Here is an 18,970-nt window from a genome sequence, read left to right as displayed (position 1 = left end):
GCATCCAAATTGGGAGACATCAGCATGCCTGAGCAGAAAAGGCGAATATAACGTAAAACGTTTAGAGTTCATTTTAAATTATGATTGACCATTTTCTCCCTAGGAACAATATTTAAAACATAAAATGGATGAATTACTATATGATGAGATCCCCAGGTGGACGTGAGGGACACAGCTTAATGTCACTCTAATCTATCTTCAGATAATTGCAACTCCCTCAAGTTGACATTTTATTTCAATTAAACCGAATACATGGACTATATTATCTATGTATCTTGGCTAAATGATGAAAAGCTTGTAGCCTCTGACCTTTAAAATATATTCTTTTTCTTCTCTTCTTTTTTTTTTTTTTTTTTTGTAAGAGTCAGGAAAATTTTCTAACATGTTGAGTATGGTAAAATTCTTTGAGCAAACACAAGGCATATCCAAAACATTTAAAAAAGTTATTCTTGACAAGCCTTCTAAGAAAGTTCTTAATCGCATTTACCCATGCCTCTCTTTAAAAGACTAATGAGCTCTTCTTACAGGTTTAAAATGAAATCTGAGGGGTGCCTGGGTGGCTCAGTCGGTTGAGCATCCGACTTTGGCTCAGGTCATGATCTCACGGTTCGTGGGTTTGAGCCCCACGTCGGGCTCTGTGCTGACGGCTAGCTCAGAGCCTGGAGCCTGTTTCAGATTCTGTGTCTCCCTCTCTCTCTGACCCTCCCCTGCTCATGCAGTCTGTCTCTCTCTAAAATAAATAAAGACAGTAAAAAAAAAATTAAAAACAAAACAAAACATATATTAAAATGAAATCTGACTCTTCCTGAAGATCTTGAGACATCCCTTAAAGCCCCTCACTGGCCAGGTTTCTGCTTTATGCTGCTCTTAGCTGGTATGCAAATGTCATAATTACTTCAACTTTGGATACTTTACAGCTTCAATTAGCTGGATTCCTTTCTCTTAGATTCCCTCTCTATATAGCTATATAACATATACACTTAGATATAAAATACTTAAGTATGCATATATATAGTTACATAACTATATATATCATAATCCAAGATACATACATATATTTTTCATTTATAGTTATATATAAGTATACCTAAGTATATATATAAACACCTAAGTATATATCTATGCAAATATATATATATATATTTTTTATCTGCTTATAATAAAATACCTATAAAATACTTAAGGACATATATTTATATAGTAACCCAAGATATATACATACATATATATATCTTATACATACTTATCTTATAAATACCTCAGTAATTATATAAGTATATATGTGCATATTTCATTTGCTTATAACAAAATACCTATAAAATACTTAAGTATATATATTTATATAACTATATATTTATAATAGTAATCCAAGAGATATATATAATATCTAAATATACATTTTCTTCATCTGCTTATAACAAAATACCTATATATATATACTTAAAAGTTACCAGCTACTACATATCACATAAACATTATGAATTTTTAGGAATACTACCAAAAACAACCATATGCAACTTTTTAAAATGATGATCTTTCCCCAAAGCAGACAGAAAATAATTTACTGTGAATTTCCACATAAGGGGTAATTTTTGTGAAAAACAATCCTATATTTAAGTGATCACCCCCCCCCTTTAAGATGAGAAAGTACTTCTGCATGAAATATGTTCAATTTATGTTAATACAGCCCCTTCTTTTGGTGATTATTTTGCCTTGCTGGGATCATCTTAGGAGTTTCAAGTATTATGTATCCAAAAGCTTGTGCTCACATTGAGTTAGAGAGAGAAATTGGAATGGAAATCCATGGCATTCCGGGTGTTAGAGCAAAAGAAAATATGCAGACTCTGAGGAAAAAGAGAAGTCCACCCTCCAGCACCTTCTCTCCCCTTGAGGGTGATATGACTCTTTGAATATGTTTCAAACACTACGTAGAAGCAGGGACATCTCTAGGGTTCTTGTCTCGCTTTACATGGTCGTTTCCAGGCTTCCAACAGATGTATAACAACACGAAAGAATCTTCTCCAACCAAACAACTCTTTTGTGCCCCTCCCAAATATTCCACTGGACCTCACCTGAGCACCTCATGTCTTCCAGGCGCAAACCCTAACTCATGACGTCCCCTCCACAAACTTGGTCCTTCTACCCCCTGTGCTACTTCTGTGAGCGACGCTGAGATTGCTCTTTGCACACTTCCATCTGTTCTCTCTGTTCTTGTAATAATAAGCCCCTGACTCTCAGCTGGTCACATGGTGACCTTCCTTACAGCTGGGTGTGGCTGCTCAAGGATAAATGTTCACATCCACTCCTCACCCTCCCATATGTTACTGATGAACTGCAACCCTTTCGCCACCTCGTCTTCTTCACAGAAAAGCCAGAATGATCCTTCCATAAAATCCTTAGATTATGTCGCTCCTTTGCTCAAAACCTTCTAAAGCCTTCCCAGGTCACTTCGTCTAAAATTCAAAGTTTTATGATGGTCTACTTGGCCTTGCATGACCTGCTCCTTGTCCACCAATTTCTGACTTGATTCCATTCTCTCAGCGTTTTCTTCCTCTCTATCCTGGGCTTGCGGCTCCTCCCTGCCTCTCTTCAACGCCTCAAGCATGCTTCTACCTCAGGGGCTTTGCTGACGCTGGTCCCCTGTCTTGGCTTCTTCTGGGGTCTCTCTTCCATGTGACCTTAATGAAATGGAATCTGAATGCTCTTTAAAGAACACTGCACCACACTCCCTTAGTGCCAAGGTTCTCTACTGCCCTAGTACGCTTATTACGATTGGTCTCCCTGGACACTCCACATTTGTGTGTGTATCTCTGTACTTTCTATCTGCCTCTACTATAACATGAGCGCCATAAAGGCACAACGGTGTTTTGTTTTATTTGCTGTCACAGCCTCAATGCCTAAGGATGTCTGACACAAAACATGCAGTCAGGAAAAATCCCAGTTTTAGGATCTATCAGAAAGAGGAAACCGGCACTCTGAAGACACGGAGCAAGGCTGATGAAGTACAGGAAATTCCAAATACAAAATAAATAATTTTACATTTGAGGAACAATTTTATGTTTTTAACACACAGCATTATCAAAAAATCTAATTCATGATCTCTGCTATCTTATAATCCTTTCACTCATATTTTAAAAAGTTCTAATTAGAGAAAATTACATTTTATTCATATTCTTATCACCTTTTTATGCATGCATTTCCTTGGCCTATGCGTGAATGTACACCTGTCTGTGCACAAAGAATGTACTTCAAGTTAAGGCAACAATCGATCCCATTAATATTTTATTACTTGTCATTCCTTCTGCATCTTTAATTTGTGATACTTTGATTATAATCCTCCTTGGGGAAAAAAAAACTGAGAAAAACCTAATTCTGTATTTTCCAACAAGACCAATTAGTAACATTCAAACAGATCACATTTTCACTATCATTGTTATTAAAAACTCCAGTGGAGAGAATTGAAGAGGTTTTTAAACAAATCAGCATATAATAATATTATATATATACATGTATATATCTTATAGATTATCTTACAGAGTATCTTTTAATTATTATCTTCAAACTTTGGTTTTTGAGTTAAATCTTTTTTTTAAAAGATTTTATTTTTTAAGTAATCTTTACACCCCACGTGGGGCTTGAATTCACAATCCCAACATCAAGAGCCACATGCTCCACTGGCTGAGCCAGTGAGAGCCCTATAGTTTTTGAGTTAAAGCTTCAATTGTGATGCTCAATAGTGAATTTATCACAGTACTTGGGTCAAAGTGATATATTTTCTCATTTTAATATCAAAAACAAGAGAATAAGTAAGACTGAAGTTCCAGATTAACTCTCCTAAGGATACACAATAATTCAACGTATCTGTGTTACTGAAAGTCATGGTGTTCCTTAAGAATCATACTTCTTTCATCTCCTAACATGGATACCTCAAAAACAGCACTACCAATGGTTCCTGAATTTGAATTACATTTTCTATATAAAACAAAACAAACGGGGGCACCTGAGTGGCTCAGTGGGTTAAGCCTCTGACTTCAGCGCAGGTCATGGTCTCATGGTTCATGTGTTCGAGCCCTGTGTTGACAGCTCAGAGCCTGAAGCCGGCTTCCAATTCTGTTTCTTCCTTTCTCTCTGCCCCTCTTCCCACTCTCACTCTGCCTCCTCTCAAAACAAACTAAGACATAAACAAAGCAAAACAAACGACTATGTCCCGATTTTTATTCATTTAGTACACATCAACAAAATTTCATATTATTTCAATAAAAATCTTAAGAAAAAGAGAAATATTTTTAAAATATTGAGAAAACAAAGTTCAGTTGTTTATAAGCAAAACAAATAGAGGGAAAAAGCAAGGGAAGAATTTTAGATTGCACACAGAAAAGAGGACTACAAGAAGACCTAAGGATAAAAGGCCACCCAAAGGTATATTTTCTTTCCAAAATGTTAGTGGCAAAACAATAGTAAGGATAATAAAATTTTTTTCCAAAACTTAAAAATGTTCTTATTAACACTTACTTCTAGTTATTCAAGTTCATCCATTTGCTCACCCAGTTGTGAAACAAATAGATATTGAGCTGTCTACACCCGGCACTCTCTTATATTAGTTAAGATAGGTTTCCTGCTCTTGGGATGTGATGGAAGAGAACCTTAGCAAAAAGACCAGCTTCTGCTATAGTAGCATGGCTTGAAGCCTCTCAGTGCATTCATCCTTAACCTTAATTTCCCATAGGCATACTTAACAATCTCTAAATTGTCCAAATTTTCTTGAAATGCATTATTACCCAGCGTTTCTGGAGTGCTTACTGGGTTTCAGGACGTTGAAGACGCGAAGACCCATCCGGCCCACCGGGAGCTCAGGGCTGCGGGCCGGGAGGGCACCAGGCAAGCCCACCATTCGGCACTCCAAGGCCACGTGACCTAGAGTCAGCTACTTCCCATCGCTGTGGACATCGCTTTTTCCCTCTGTCCCTCCCTTTGACACAAAATTGAACTATTAAAGGCCTGTGTGAGGTCCAAATTAAAATCACTATTCTCTGTGCTCTAACCCGCACAGGCACAGAGAAAGCTGTTTATCTTCATACACCTCATCTCATGGAATCCCTTCCATGGTCTGTCTGTAAAATGGGCCTGATGGCAAAGTGGAGGCTAAGGTAAGTCAGGAAACAAGGAAACTCCATTGACAGGTTTTGATGCAGAACTTGAACCCAGAGATGCTGGGTGCAAAGTTTATGCCTGTAACTGCCACACTCTGCTACTTACGACTTACATCAAGTACTCTGTAAATCGCTGATACATCAACATACAATATTGTTAGTCTTAAATGGGCATGTGTACAAATAAATATGCACAATATGCACTTAGTGAACTTGAATAATCTTAACAAAATGCAGAGCATATAAAACATTAAATTTTGTTTGTATAATGCAGTTTGAATAAAGTTAATAAATAGTCATTAAATCAGTGTTGAACACCAGTATTGTTAAAATACTTCTTTGGGAAAAAACCAGGACAATGCTTCCAAGTTAATGAGAAAGGCATATATATAAAAATATACAATATACTATATAATAATAACATAATTATATTCGTTATCCGTTATACATCAACATATTTATATTAGTGCTTTCTGCACTATCAATAAAAAACACTGTGATGTATTATAAGAAAATGTAAAAGAAGGCACCAAAACCCCCCAATTTTTTTCAGACTCACAGCTACCTTAAGAGCAGATAATTTTTTTAAGTTTATTTATTTGAGAGAGAGAGCAGACATGCACAAGAGGGGGAAGGGCAGAGAGAAAAGGAGAGAGAGAATCCCAAGTAGGCCCTGCACTGAGTGTGGAGCCCCACGCGGGGCTCAGTCTCACAACTGTGAGATCACATCCTGAGCCGAAATCAAGAGTCAGATGCTTAACTGATGACACCACCAGGCGCCCCAACAGCAGAGAGTTTTGTATGTCAGTGTAAGCATCCCATATGGCATGATGCATTAACAACAGTGATATTTGATAGTGATCAGAATATAGTTACATACTCAAATGCATGTACTTCTGAGTATATAAATATGTCACATTTATACTAGTAATGGCAGGATTTTATGATTCTGTGATATGAAGACCACAAACTTGTTAAATTTGTTCAATGGAATGTAAAAGGAATGGCTTCAACTATGCAATGAACTAATTAAAAATTTTTTTTAATGTTTATTTATTTTTGAGAGGCAGAGAGAGGTGGAGCATCAACAGGGGAGGGACAGAGAGAGAGACACAGAATCCGAAGCAGGTTCGAGGTTCCAAGCTGTTGGCACAGAGACCAATGTGGGACCATGGTATCATGACCTGAACCGTAGTTGGACACTCAACCAGGCCACCCAGGCACCCCTGCAGTGAACTAATTTTTAAAAAGTATATCTAAGTATCAATACGACCTAATTCAGAAAGACATTTTGTAAGAATACCACATAATGTTCTGGAACATTCCTGCTCATAAAGTAGAGTGATGAATAATCTCTGAACCCAGCACCAAGATATACAGGTAACATCAACTTCCATTAGAAGGAGTTTATTAAATATAATTTTAAAGTCCTAGATTAAATATAAAACTTGTAGATATCTTCTTAGCACAATTGAGTCAATTAATTATTCTTGGGCATTAGAGCACACATTTTACATTTCATTAATTTTCTCTTTTATAAAGACATTTATTTATTTTTGAGAGATAGAGAGAGACAGAGCATGGGCAGGGGAGAGGCAGAGAGAAAGGGAGACACAGAATCCAAAGCAGGCTCCAGGCGCTGAGCTGACAGCAGGGAGCCCGATGTGGGATTTAATAAACTCACAAGCCGCGAGATCATGACCTGAGCTGAAATCAGTGCTTAATCGACTAACCACCCAGGTGCCCACATCTCATTAACTTTCAAAAAATAGTACTCTTATTATTAAAATATAGTATTAATAGAATAATAATGTTCAATCTGACACATATTCAATAATCAACACAAATCTGTTGCATGAATGGATGACATCTGACCTTAAGTGACAGGTTTTCTTCCTGAGAGACCATTTTAATATCTTAAACATTTCCTAAGTACTTATGTTAATAGTTTTTAAAGAAACTGAATGACAGTACATCTTGCAAAGGGTGTCAGAGTCTTAGGAGGTAGGTACATTACATTTTTCTTTATCTGAACTTCTTCCCAACTGAAAAATGGTAAAAGCAGAAGTTAATGAAACTCACTGTTAATCTTTTTGGATGCTCCATAACGTTGGGCAAATTAATTTATTGCACCATTTCCCTGGCTGCAAGGGAATGATAAATCAACAGGGATTCATGGATCGCTTAGCATTTATTCAACGATAAAGCATGTATTTAGTGGCCGTTAGGTACTGCCAGTAGGAATACTATGATGAATATGAAGGCGGTCCCAGGGAAATGATTGAGGAAATCAATAAGTTACAATACAAGGTGCCAAGTTCTGGGTGACTAGGAAGGAAGAGTTCTGGGGACACAGCATGGTAAACTTAACTTTTCCTGGGGAAGATGAGCCGGGCATGTGCAGAGGCATCAATGAACAAGTGAAATTTAATCAGGGTCTTGAGATGAACACACATGTGGCAGGAAAGGGGGCTCAGTGCACCGCAGGCAGAATGGGCATGTGTACAAACACAGTGTTTGGATAATTCCCAGAGAACAGTAAGACACCGGAGTGGTGGAACTTACGTAAGATCGATGGAAGGGAGTGACTCTTAGGAGCTTGCATAAAACTCTGCCATTTCGGCTGTTTGTGGGCTAGGCACATGCAGGAGCCACGGAGCCAGCAGGTTTCCAGGTAGGAGAGTAACCTTATGTGGCCCATTTGGAAACAGATGGATTATTCTGGAATCAGTACTGAGGAAGGACTGGAGTGAGGTAAAACTGGTGGCAGAGAGATAACTGCGGAAATTATTAAAGAGGACTTGAGAGTCATTCAGTTGCAATGGTGAGGACATGCAGGACAACGGGGAAGGGTGAGTCAAAGGGGAACCAGGTCTGAGAGCTGGCGGGACCCAGACTATGGAGGAAGCAGAGCAGCAGCTTTTTATTACTGCTTCTGTTTGTACTGTTTGGGCATGAGAATGGCAGACTACGGAGCACCAGTGGTTACAACTCTGTTTAAAAAAATGTTTCTTTGAGAAAGCCAATGACATGCCACTTAACTGAGCAGCTAAAAGGCTATTTAGGAAGAGTTTGCTTAATAAATATAATAAAGAAGATGCTCTTTTCTTCCTTACAACAATCCCAGGAAGAAAATACTTCTATTTTCATTTTTACGGATAAAGAGATCGAAGCTCAGGGAAGTTAAATATCTTCCCTCAAATGATATAGAGCCTTCCAGTTCCCCAGTGAGGTTGTGTGCAAGGTACAACTGAAGGGTCCACCAAGAGGCAGTGGGTCATGACCCCTCTTAGAGCTTACATGCCCCGTGGAATCAGAATGGGGAGGCAGAGAGAAAAGGATAGGAAAGTCAGCAAAGTGCTGAGCGAGCCTGGAGCGTGAACAGGGCAGAGACAGCATGCCCTGTATTTGAAAGGAAAGAGAGGAAGCGCGTGCGTGGTTCAGTCCGTTAAGCCTCCTACTCTTGGTTTCAGCTCAGGTCATGGTCTCTCAGTTTTGTGAGTTTGAGCCCCACGTTGGGCTTTCAGCACGGAGCCTGCTTGGGATTCTCTCTTTTCCTCTCTCTCTGTCCCTCCCCTGCTTGTGCTCTCTCAAAATAGATAAACTTTAAAAAATAATAAAAAATGAAAAGAAGAAGAAAAACTCCCTTTCACACTTTTCCACATGTGTCTCTGGGCTCCATCTGGAAAGCCTTCCCCTCCTTGATGCTCCCCCTCAGCCTCCAGACTCACTGTCCCCAGTGTCCCTGTCAGATACTCACTTTCCTTTCTTTTGTACTTCGATAGCCTTTCACTAACTACTCAGTATTCTCCACAAGGCACTTTTCAATATTTATTTATTTAGTTTTTTTTAATGTTTATACATTTTTGAGAGACAGAGATGGAGCATGAGCAGGGGAGCGGCAGAGAGAGAGGGAGACACAGAATCTGAAGCAGGCTCCAGGCTCTGAGCTGTCAGCACAGAGCCCGACGCAGGGCTTGAACTCATGAACCTCGAGATCCTGACCCCAGTTGAAGTCAGACGTCCAACTGACTGAGCCACCCAGGCAACCTCAAAATAATCCATTTAACTTAAAATAATCTTTGTAAGTTGAAAAAATGTCCCAGAAAAACAGCTTTCAGTACTACCATATTGACATTTTGTTTTAATACTTGAAGACAGGCTCTCATATTTATCTTTTATTTTTAATGTTCTGTTTAATTTTGAGAGGGAGGGAGGGAGAGAGAGAGAGAGAGAGAAAGAGAGAGAGACAGCATGAGCAGGGGAGAGTCAGAGAGAGAGGAAGACACAGAATCTGAAGACAGGCTCCAGACTCTGAGCTAGTTGTCAGCACAAAGCCTGATGTGGGGCTTGAACCCATGAACCATGAGATCATGACCTGAGACGAAGCCAAAGGCTCAGCTGACTGAGCCACCCAGACGCCCCTCAAATTTATCTTTTATTCTAAATAGGAAGAACATATATTGCAGCCACAAGTTAAAAATAGGCTCAAAGTAAAAGAAAAAAAAAGAAAAAAAGAAAAAGAAAAAAAGACTGTTAGGGAAAAAAAGAATACGCTCAAAGTCATAGGTAACTAGTGGAAGAATATAAATTTGAAATTTTGGCCACTCAGTACTTAATTCTACTCTGTGTAGGTTATAATGCAGTATTTGGAAATAAGCTGTATGTTAATACAGAAGATGTGTGTCTTACTGATGATTCATTTTCATTTCCATCGTTTTTCCCCATTGAAATGAGCCCTTTCAAACTTTTAAGGCCAGAATTCATGCGTAGGGATTCCCAGCTCTATTTTATACCGTGTTGCTTACATAATATGTGATTCCCTTTTTTTCTTTTTAAAATGATCCAGTTGTGTGCCATGCTTTTATGAGAATTAATCCCAGTGGATCTGACAGATTTCATGGGGTGGATTCTAAGAGCAGGACAAGGATGTAAAAGTTTGTCCCATTAATACAATAAGCTGTTGTTCAGGAAAATGTGTGACAGTTTGGTACTCTTTGTTCAATGATCCCAATCAAAAAAATTAAAGACTCATTCATTTTTTTCCTCCAAAAGCTTACAGAGTAACAAAATTAAAAATATGTATGTCCGGTATTAGCCAACCTAATACAGTGTTAGGCAGCCACCTAATTTTATGCCAAGAGAAATAAACTGAAGAATTTTAAACAATAAAACTACATCCACTTTTGTGGGAATCTAGACAGCAGTTTTGAAACTATAGCTTCAACCTGATTCCATCAACCATCATTCAAAATTTAATGCCGACAGGGGCGCCTGGTGGCCCAGTCAGTGGAGCATGTGACTCTTGATCTCTGGGTTGTAGTCTGAGCCTCAAATTGAGTGTAGGGGTTACTTAAAAATAAAATCTTTTCAAAAATCTTAATGCTGACAGTGGTAGAGAATGGAAGATATGATCAAGACCTCTGTGTTCGTTGAGGTTAACAGGCCAATGGATTTCAATATGCAAATTTCTGACTTCAATGGATTTCGTTCAACCATTAGCTGAAACGACTACAAATATAAACAAACAGACGCTGATGACAGATACATCTGGTTCAGGATGGTTGCATCTCATTCCTGTTACGGTGATGCTTTAATAGGAGTTCAATGGTCCCACAGCATCATAAACACTTCCATTCTCACCAGGTGTGCAATTTCTTTTTTTTACAGAATGAATATGATAATGTTAGGCAGTACAGTACTTGCTTTTTGTGATACTTTTTTCTTTCAAATAACAAAATTGCTTGACTGCATTTTGCTGCCAGGAAACTCAGAGTCAAGCTTAAAGACTAACTGTAGTAACTTCTTGTCCTTAGAGTCTGCCTAATTGTGACTGATATTTCTTTCTTTCTTGGTTCTCTGGTTTTAATTACTTTTTTCCTCCCCTAATTTTCTTTCTTAAAATGATTATTTACTTATTTTTGAAAGAAAGACAGAGAGAGAGAGAAAGAGAGAGAGAGAGAGAGAGAGGGAATTCAATGTGAGTGGGGCAGAGTAGGGGCAGAGATAGAGAATTGCAAGCTGTCAGCACAGAGCCCGATCATGAGATCATGACCTGAGCCAAGTCAAGAGTCTGATGCTTAACTGACTGAGGCACCCAGGTACCCCTCTCCTAATTTTCTGTTTCATTTATAATTATTCTATTTTATTCCTATGCTAACCCATCTAAAATCTTTTTTATTTTTTGGTTAAAAAAGCATAGTAGAGAGACACAAGTAAAAAAAAGGTCAAGAGTAGATGAAAATGTTTTAGTATATTAATAATGTAAAGAAAAATATGTTTGAACATTGACAAGGGCAAGTTAAATATGGAAGTTGGATTTCAAAATACTTAAAAACAAAGTTATCATTGATCATATTATTACTATTCTGATAAAGAAAAACAGTTTGTTTTTAAATTCTCCCAAATATGAGGATATGGCTTGGGAACCTAAATATATGAAATTGCTTCTTTCCCAAGGCACTGTGTGTTGTTACACTATGAATGCAATCTAATTTTGAAGTGAAATTTCACTACTATTGAGAAACATAACTACATAGGAAGGCCTTACAGTATTGTGAAGACCATATATCCATCTACTCTTTTTTGAAAATGCAAAAGAGAAGTAATATAAAGCCTATCAACTTTAATTGGGTTTGAACTTTGCCAAGAAAAGTCAGAGATCTGACCAACAGATAGATGGAGATAGGGGAGGAAGGCACCAAACTATTCCCTAGTACACCTATCGCTATACCAGACTAGTGTTTATAGCCACTCTGTAGTATGTTGTAAGGTTTGTCCACATGACTCTAGAAAAGTTTCAAAAGATAAGGCACCTCAGTTAGGAATCTTTAGACTAGAACATCTCTTCAACATGGCAGAAAACAATTAAAGATGAAAATATTAGTGAAGAAGGAAGTAAATGCCCACGGCCTTAAAAAAATCAGGATGAGTTCTTAACCAAAATATTAGCTTTCCAAATTCTTTAAAAATAATGTCCATCTCTCTGCTTCAGCAGAACATATCAGATATAGTCTCTTATCTGATGAATTACCATTTTCATTGCTCATTATTTTATGAGGTTCACCGGCCAAGTCTGTTCCCAGCTTTGGTATTTCATCTGCTTGTGTCTAAAATTAAAATTCATTTGAATTATTTATTGCACAAAGTACACAAATATTCACTAAAATCTAATGTGGAGTCCAAGCATGGAGGATACTAGAAGACTACATGTTTTGTTCCAAAATATTCACTCTCAAGAGTCAACATTATTATTCACTATGACCATGTGGGATTTATACCTGGGCTTTGGGGCTGGTTCAATGTTCACAAATCAATCAGCATGACATACCATATTAATAAAAGAAAGGATAAGAATAATATAATCCTCTCAGTAGATGTAGAAAAAACATCTGACAAAATACAGAATTTATTCTTGATAAAAACCCTCGACAAAGTAGGGATAGATGGAACATACCTCAACATCATAAAGGACATATACAAAACACCCACATCTTCCATGAGGAAAAAAACAAGTGTGTCCACTCTCTCTACTGCTATTTAACATAGTCCTGGAAGTCTTAGCCTCAACAAACACACAACAAAAACAAATAAAAAGCATCCAAATAGGCAAGGAAGAAGTCAGACTCTCACTACTTGCAGATGACATTATATTCTAGGTAGAAAACCCAAAAGACTCCACCAAAAAATTGCTAGAACTGGCACATGAATTCTGAAAACTGCAGAATATAAAATCAAGATGCAGAAATCTGTTGCATTTTTATATACTAATAATGGAGCAGAAAAAGGAGTCAAGAAATCAGTCTCACTTGCACCCAAAAACAAGAAGGTATCTAGGAATAAGCCTAACTAAAGAGGTTAAAAGATATATACTCTGAAAACTATAGAACTCTTATGAAAGAAATTGAAGAGGAACAAAGAAATGGAACAGCATCCCATGCTCATGGATTGGAAGAACAATATTGTTAAAATGTCTGTACTACCCAAAGCAATCTATACATTTACTGCAATCCTTATCAAAATACCACCAGCATTTTCCACAGAGCTGGAACAAGCAATCCTCAAGTTTGTATGGAACCACAAAAGACCCCAAATAGCCAAAGCAATCCTGAAAAAGAAAAACAAAACCGCAAGTATCACAATTCTGGATTTGAATCTATATTACAAAGCTGTAATCATCAAGACAGTATGGTACTTGCACAAAAACTGACACATAGATCAATGGAATAGAATAGAAAACCCAGAAAGGGACCCACAACTAAATGGTCAAGTCATCTTCAGTAAAGCAGGAAAGAATATCTTCTGGGAAAAAAAGACAGTCTCTTCAACAAATGGTGCTGAGAAAACAGGATGGCTAGATGCAGAAAAATGAACCTGGATCACTTTCTTACTCCATACACAAAAATAAGTTCAATATGGATGAAAGGCATGAATGCGAGACAGGAAACCATAAAAACCATAGAGGAGAACATAGGCAACAAGCTTTTTGACCTCTGACACAGCAACTTCTTACTAGACATGTCACCAAAGACAAGGGAAACAAAAACAAAAGTGAACTATTGGGACTTCATCAAGATAAACAAATTCTGCACAGAGAAGGAAACAATCAACAAAACTAAAAGGCAACCAACAGAATAGAAGAAGATAATTGCAAATGACATATCTGATAAAAGGTTTATATCCAAAATCTACTTACCAAACTCAATACCCAAAAAACAAATAACCTAGTTAAGAAATGAGCAGAAGACACAAATAGACACTTTTCCAAAGAAGACATCAAGATGCTAACAGACACCTGAAAAGTTACTCAATATCACCCATCATCAGGGAAATACAAATCAAAACCATGATGAGATACCACTTTACACCTGTCAGAATGGGTAAAATTAGCAACACAAGAAACAACAGGCATTGTCGAGGATGTGGAGAAAGGGGAACCCTCTTGCACTGTTGATGGGAATATAAACTGGAGCAGCCACTATGAAGAACGAAATGGAGGTTCCTCAAGAAACTAAAAACAGAACTATCCTATGATATAGGAATTGATATATTAGGTGTTTACCCAAATACACAGGAATAAAGATTCAAAAGGGTAGATGCACCCCAATGCTTATTGCAGCATTATCAACAATACCGAACTATGGAAAGAGCCCAAAGTTCCATCGACTGATAAATAGATAAAGAAGATGCCGTTTATTTACACAATGGAATATTATTCAGCCATAAAAAAGAACGAAATCTTGCCATTTGCAAAGACGAGTGGAACTGGAATATATTATGTTAAGCTAAGTAAGTCAATCAGAGAAAGACAAATACCATTTGATACCATATGATTTCATTCATATGTGGTATTTAAAAAACAAAACAGATGAACATATGGAAAGGGGGTGGAAAAGAGAAGAGAGGGAAACAAGCCACAAGAGACCCTTAATGATAAAGAACAAACTATAGGTTGATGGAGGGAGGGAGGTGGGGGATGGGCTAGAGGGGTGATGGGTACTAAGGAGGGCACTTGTTGGGATGAGTACTGGGTGTTGTGTATGTAAGTGATGAATCACTGAATTCTACTCCTGAAACCAATATTGCACTGTATGCTTACTAACTAGAATTGAAGTTTAAAAAAAGGGAAACCCTCCCCCAAAAGAGTAAACATAGGATGCAAGAGGAATGACAGTAATACGAAAAAGTCTGATGTGGTGGTAAATATCTGTGACAAACATGTATATTTTTGGAGTCATTTGATGCGTTAATATAAGGCAATATGAATATTCAGAATGAATTCAGTATTTACAAGCATCCGTAGTGTGTATGCCCTTGAACAAACATAGTATATATTTATCTTTTATATTAGGTTTTTAAAATTAATCTGAATCAACTGTATGTCAGTTTTAGGGAGCTCTCTGATTAAAGAGACTTAATAGCACATGAACAAAGTAATAGAAAATGCAAAGTGAAGAAAGCTTAATCCAAGGTTCATTTCAAAGACTATTAATTTCTCTCTCAATAGCTGGTTCATGTGGTTGCAATATGGTAGATTTTGCAGAGATTTTAATCGTCCTCTGTCCAGAACCCAGAGACTCGGGAATATAAGGAATTTAGAAAAACGGCTTTATATTATTTGAAAAGCTTTGCCTGTACTAATTTAAAACTCTAAAACACAAGGGATGTCACTGCCTGAATCCTTTCAAAGAAATTCCTAAAACGGCATGAAAAGAATCCGTGGCCTTATTAAAGCTCTACTCATCACAGAGAATTCCATATAAGACCGATCCACCTTGATCCCAAAAAGAAATGCACGGACATCTCATTAGTAAGTAAGGTCCTGTCTGCATTTCTTGGGATACTCCGTGTATGTGTGTAAGTGTGTGTGTGTTAGTGTGTGTGCGTATGTGTGCTTCTTTCTGTATATTTTGTTTTCCATTTTTCCCCAAATTAAAGCTTTAGGAGACAGCTTAAAATATCAACTGTTTTCTTAAATGAAGGACAACTCTGCACAGACCTATTATTTGGGTAAATTATGTCCCCAAACACACTTTAGCTTCACTCATGAAAATAATTTAGGATAAAGAAGGTAGCCATGCCCCAGGTATTAATTCAACACTTAAATAACTGTACTTATCAGCTCTTTACTGGTCTCCATTACCTGAATGTCAAATGCGTATTTTTGTCAGGTTCTTAAAGCATCTCCTTGAACTTTTTAATAATGGAAATGGTGAACTGCAGAAGGTTCTGTATGTAAGACAGCATGATATAAAAGCATGAAATAAAAGCTGATTATGTCGCGTGCACAGGGTGCAGATACGGATCCAAGTTTCCACTTAGCACCAAAGCTGTTTGTATTTACTGATATCTTTTAAAACTCTGATGAAGACGACATCACTATACCTCAAAGGGTGTCTTTTTTGATGAAAACCTTATCTTCCGCCCTCCCAGTGGGATGCACAACATCTACAGTGATGTTGGTGCTTAGAATCAAAGGGACTATTTCAGTGGTTGAAACAGTGGTCTATGAAATCATGATACAGTCACAGGAGAAAAAAATGTATTCACTGCAGCTCAAATACATAATTGGACTTACATTATTTATTGGCAAAAAGAAAGACCAACATCTCTAAGCTATAGGAGAAAAGATGCTAGCTGTAACCATCACCCCCTCCCACAACAAACACACGCACCTAATTCTTTACCAATATCATTGTATTTTGTTGGGTGAATCATGCAACTCTGAAGGAATGGCATTTAATAAACTTTGGTAGCTGCCATGAAATTAATCTTATAATAGCATCACTGACAAATTATGAAACCCTTTTGCTCCTCCTGATGGTCACAGGAGACAAGGACATGGATTGGGTGGCAATGTGTGGGAAAGGTCAGCAATGCTCTTGGCTTCTGGGTCACTGACTGGACAAGCAGGCTAGCAGAAAATTAGGCCAGAGGCCCGATATGAGGATGGAATAAAACTGCCTTGGTATTTTCAGTTCTACCTTTTATGCCCTTTCCCCCATTTGCTCCTGAAATTCATGGCTCAGTGACTTGGTCTTTCAACAAACCTAAATTTCATCCCACAAAAGCATAAGTGACCATTATCAGTGATCTTCATTATGGTGTTTTTACTGAAGAGGCGTAAGCAGGCATTGACCAGATATTTTTCTATTTATAAACAATCATTCTGGCCGTTGGGCAGGGGATGGGTTGAATGAGGACCAGAATAGAAGCAAGAAGGTAATTTCAGGATCACTGCAGGCCACTGGGGAGACGGCAAAGTCTCTTGCATGGGTGTGGGTGGGTGGCATTTGACACAGACACAAATGAAGACTTTGGAGCAGTGGTTCTAAACCCCAACTACACATATGAATCTTTTGAGGAACTTTTTAAAAATTCTGACTTCCTCTTCTGGGTGCAACCCAGGAACAAGCATCTTTTCACCAAGAGGGATGAGAACCACCGAGTCAGGGCTGAACTTGGAGAACTTGATAGGGTAGATGTGAAGAGGTTAAGAAGATGGAAGTCTCTTTATGGCAACTAGATTTCTTAAATAGGTAACTGGTTTAATCGTGTCACTGACCAAGAAAGAGAAGAGTGGGAAACCAGATTTGTTTGTGAACTCTCTCGAGATTTTTGATTTGGTAATGGTTTAAAACATATACGTATCAATTTTGTGTGGGTCAAAAACCAAAACAAAATCCTGTAAAAATAAACAAAGACAGATCTAACATGTAGGTGACCAGTTGCAAATTCTGTTTAAATCAGGGAGTTAAACTCTAATTATGGATTTCAGACTCTCACAGAATGTAGGAGTGAAATTCTTTGGAGACTCTTGGAAACACAATAATTAATTACCTGATACTTCATTAAGAAGAAAGGTGACCCTGTGGACTTCATACATTGTAACTGTGAACTAATTATTTTCTTCCTCTCATCCAAATTAAGTAATAATACTCTTCCTAAGGAAACGTAAAAGATTCTCCCAAGGTAATGGGTTAAGTAGCAAAGCTAGGTCCTCATGTCTGATTAACTCTCAAGTCTGTGCTGCTTCCCAAATGTGGTTTTCAACACTTTTTTTGAGGGGTGGGGGCACAGTAGAGTTGTTACTGAGTTTTACTTTGGAAAATACAATTTATATGGATGGGACACCTTTCTAAATTTTTACCAGCATCTCAACAAGCCTTCCATATTCCTGATATTTTAAAACTTGAATATAAGAAACCAATGAATCTTGTAAAAAATATCCCTTAGTGATACCATACTACACACACACATACACACAGAGTAGTTATCCAAATAGTCTGCACTGGATCAAATCAAGAGTTACAAGGCTTATACCTTGTAGGAAACTAATTTTAGAACACTTCCTTCAAAAGAATTCTTCATATAGAAAAACTACCAGGTACTGTATTTTGTGGTTTTTATATCATATTTATATCATGATACACCAAGGGAGTAATTATCATGAAGCCTCAGGATCAAGGAATGATTAACTAATTCACATGTGTAATTACTCAGTTCATAATTTAGCATTCAGCTTTGTCTAAGTTTGGCCTAATTTTAGGAAAGAAGAAGTTTGTGTCTTTCCATTAGAATATTAAACTACAGATATTATGCTCATAAACATATCAGAGGATCAATTATATTTCATATACTTGATGTTCAAAGAGTTGCAGATAAATATTATTTTGAGAATCATACAAGCATAGGATTTCCCATCTCCTGGAATGACTGTATTCTTAATGTGTATTTATCACATGAGAAAGCAAAGAAGGGCATCTTCCGGAGTCTTGTAAGTCATACTATAAACACATCCTTCTAAGCAGAAAAGACAAAGGTCATTTCTGACCCATAACTTTTACTCCTCAGAACAAATTCCATTCTCAGTGAGCAACAAGAACAACAGGAATGATTCCTGTTGAATCCTAAAAAGAATTCAAAACAATGGGTAAGAAAATATTGAGGTTTTACATACCTATTCCAAGTAGGGTCATCAAACAAATCCAATTTATGAAGGTCGCTGCTGTGTGCGGAGTTTCTCTTGTAGAAGGAAAACAGGTGCCATGTTACCACGAAAGCTGAAGATTGAACAAAATAAAGGAAGGGAAAATTAATCTAAACCAAAATAAAAGATAAAGTGCAATACCCGGAAAGCTAAATTATGAGACAGCATTTTATTTTTTCCAGTTCTATTGAGATATAATTGACATGTAACACTGTATATGTTTCAGGTGTAGAGCATAGCAAATTTAATTTGCATATATGGTGAAATCATTATTGCTATTAAAGTGTGGTTATCATCCATCATCTCATACAGACACAATAAAAACAAAGCA

The 18,970-nt window shown here is 37.4% G+C and overlaps 1 protein-coding gene across 1 annotated transcript in view; it reads right to left on the bottom strand.

Annotated features, from left to right (window-relative positions):
* CHRM3 (cholinergic receptor muscarinic 3) overlaps nt 1–18,970 on the bottom strand; it is a 486,812-nt gene that overhangs the window by 214,757 nt on the left and 253,085 nt on the right. The window contains exon 4 of the mRNA XM_029931658.1: nt 18,610–18,712. The gene's annotated coding sequence lies outside the window, so the exon portion shown is untranslated. The remainder of the gene's footprint in view (nt 1–18,609; nt 18,713–18,970) is intronic.

This window comes from Suricata suricatta, chromosome 2 (assembly GCF_006229205.1).
Source record: "Suricata suricatta isolate VVHF042 chromosome 2, meerkat_22Aug2017_6uvM2_HiC, whole genome shotgun sequence".
In the NCBI taxonomy this organism is placed as follows: Eukaryota; Metazoa; Chordata; class Mammalia; order Carnivora; family Herpestidae; genus Suricata; species Suricata suricatta.
This window is presented reverse-complemented; position numbering and strand designations above follow the sequence as displayed.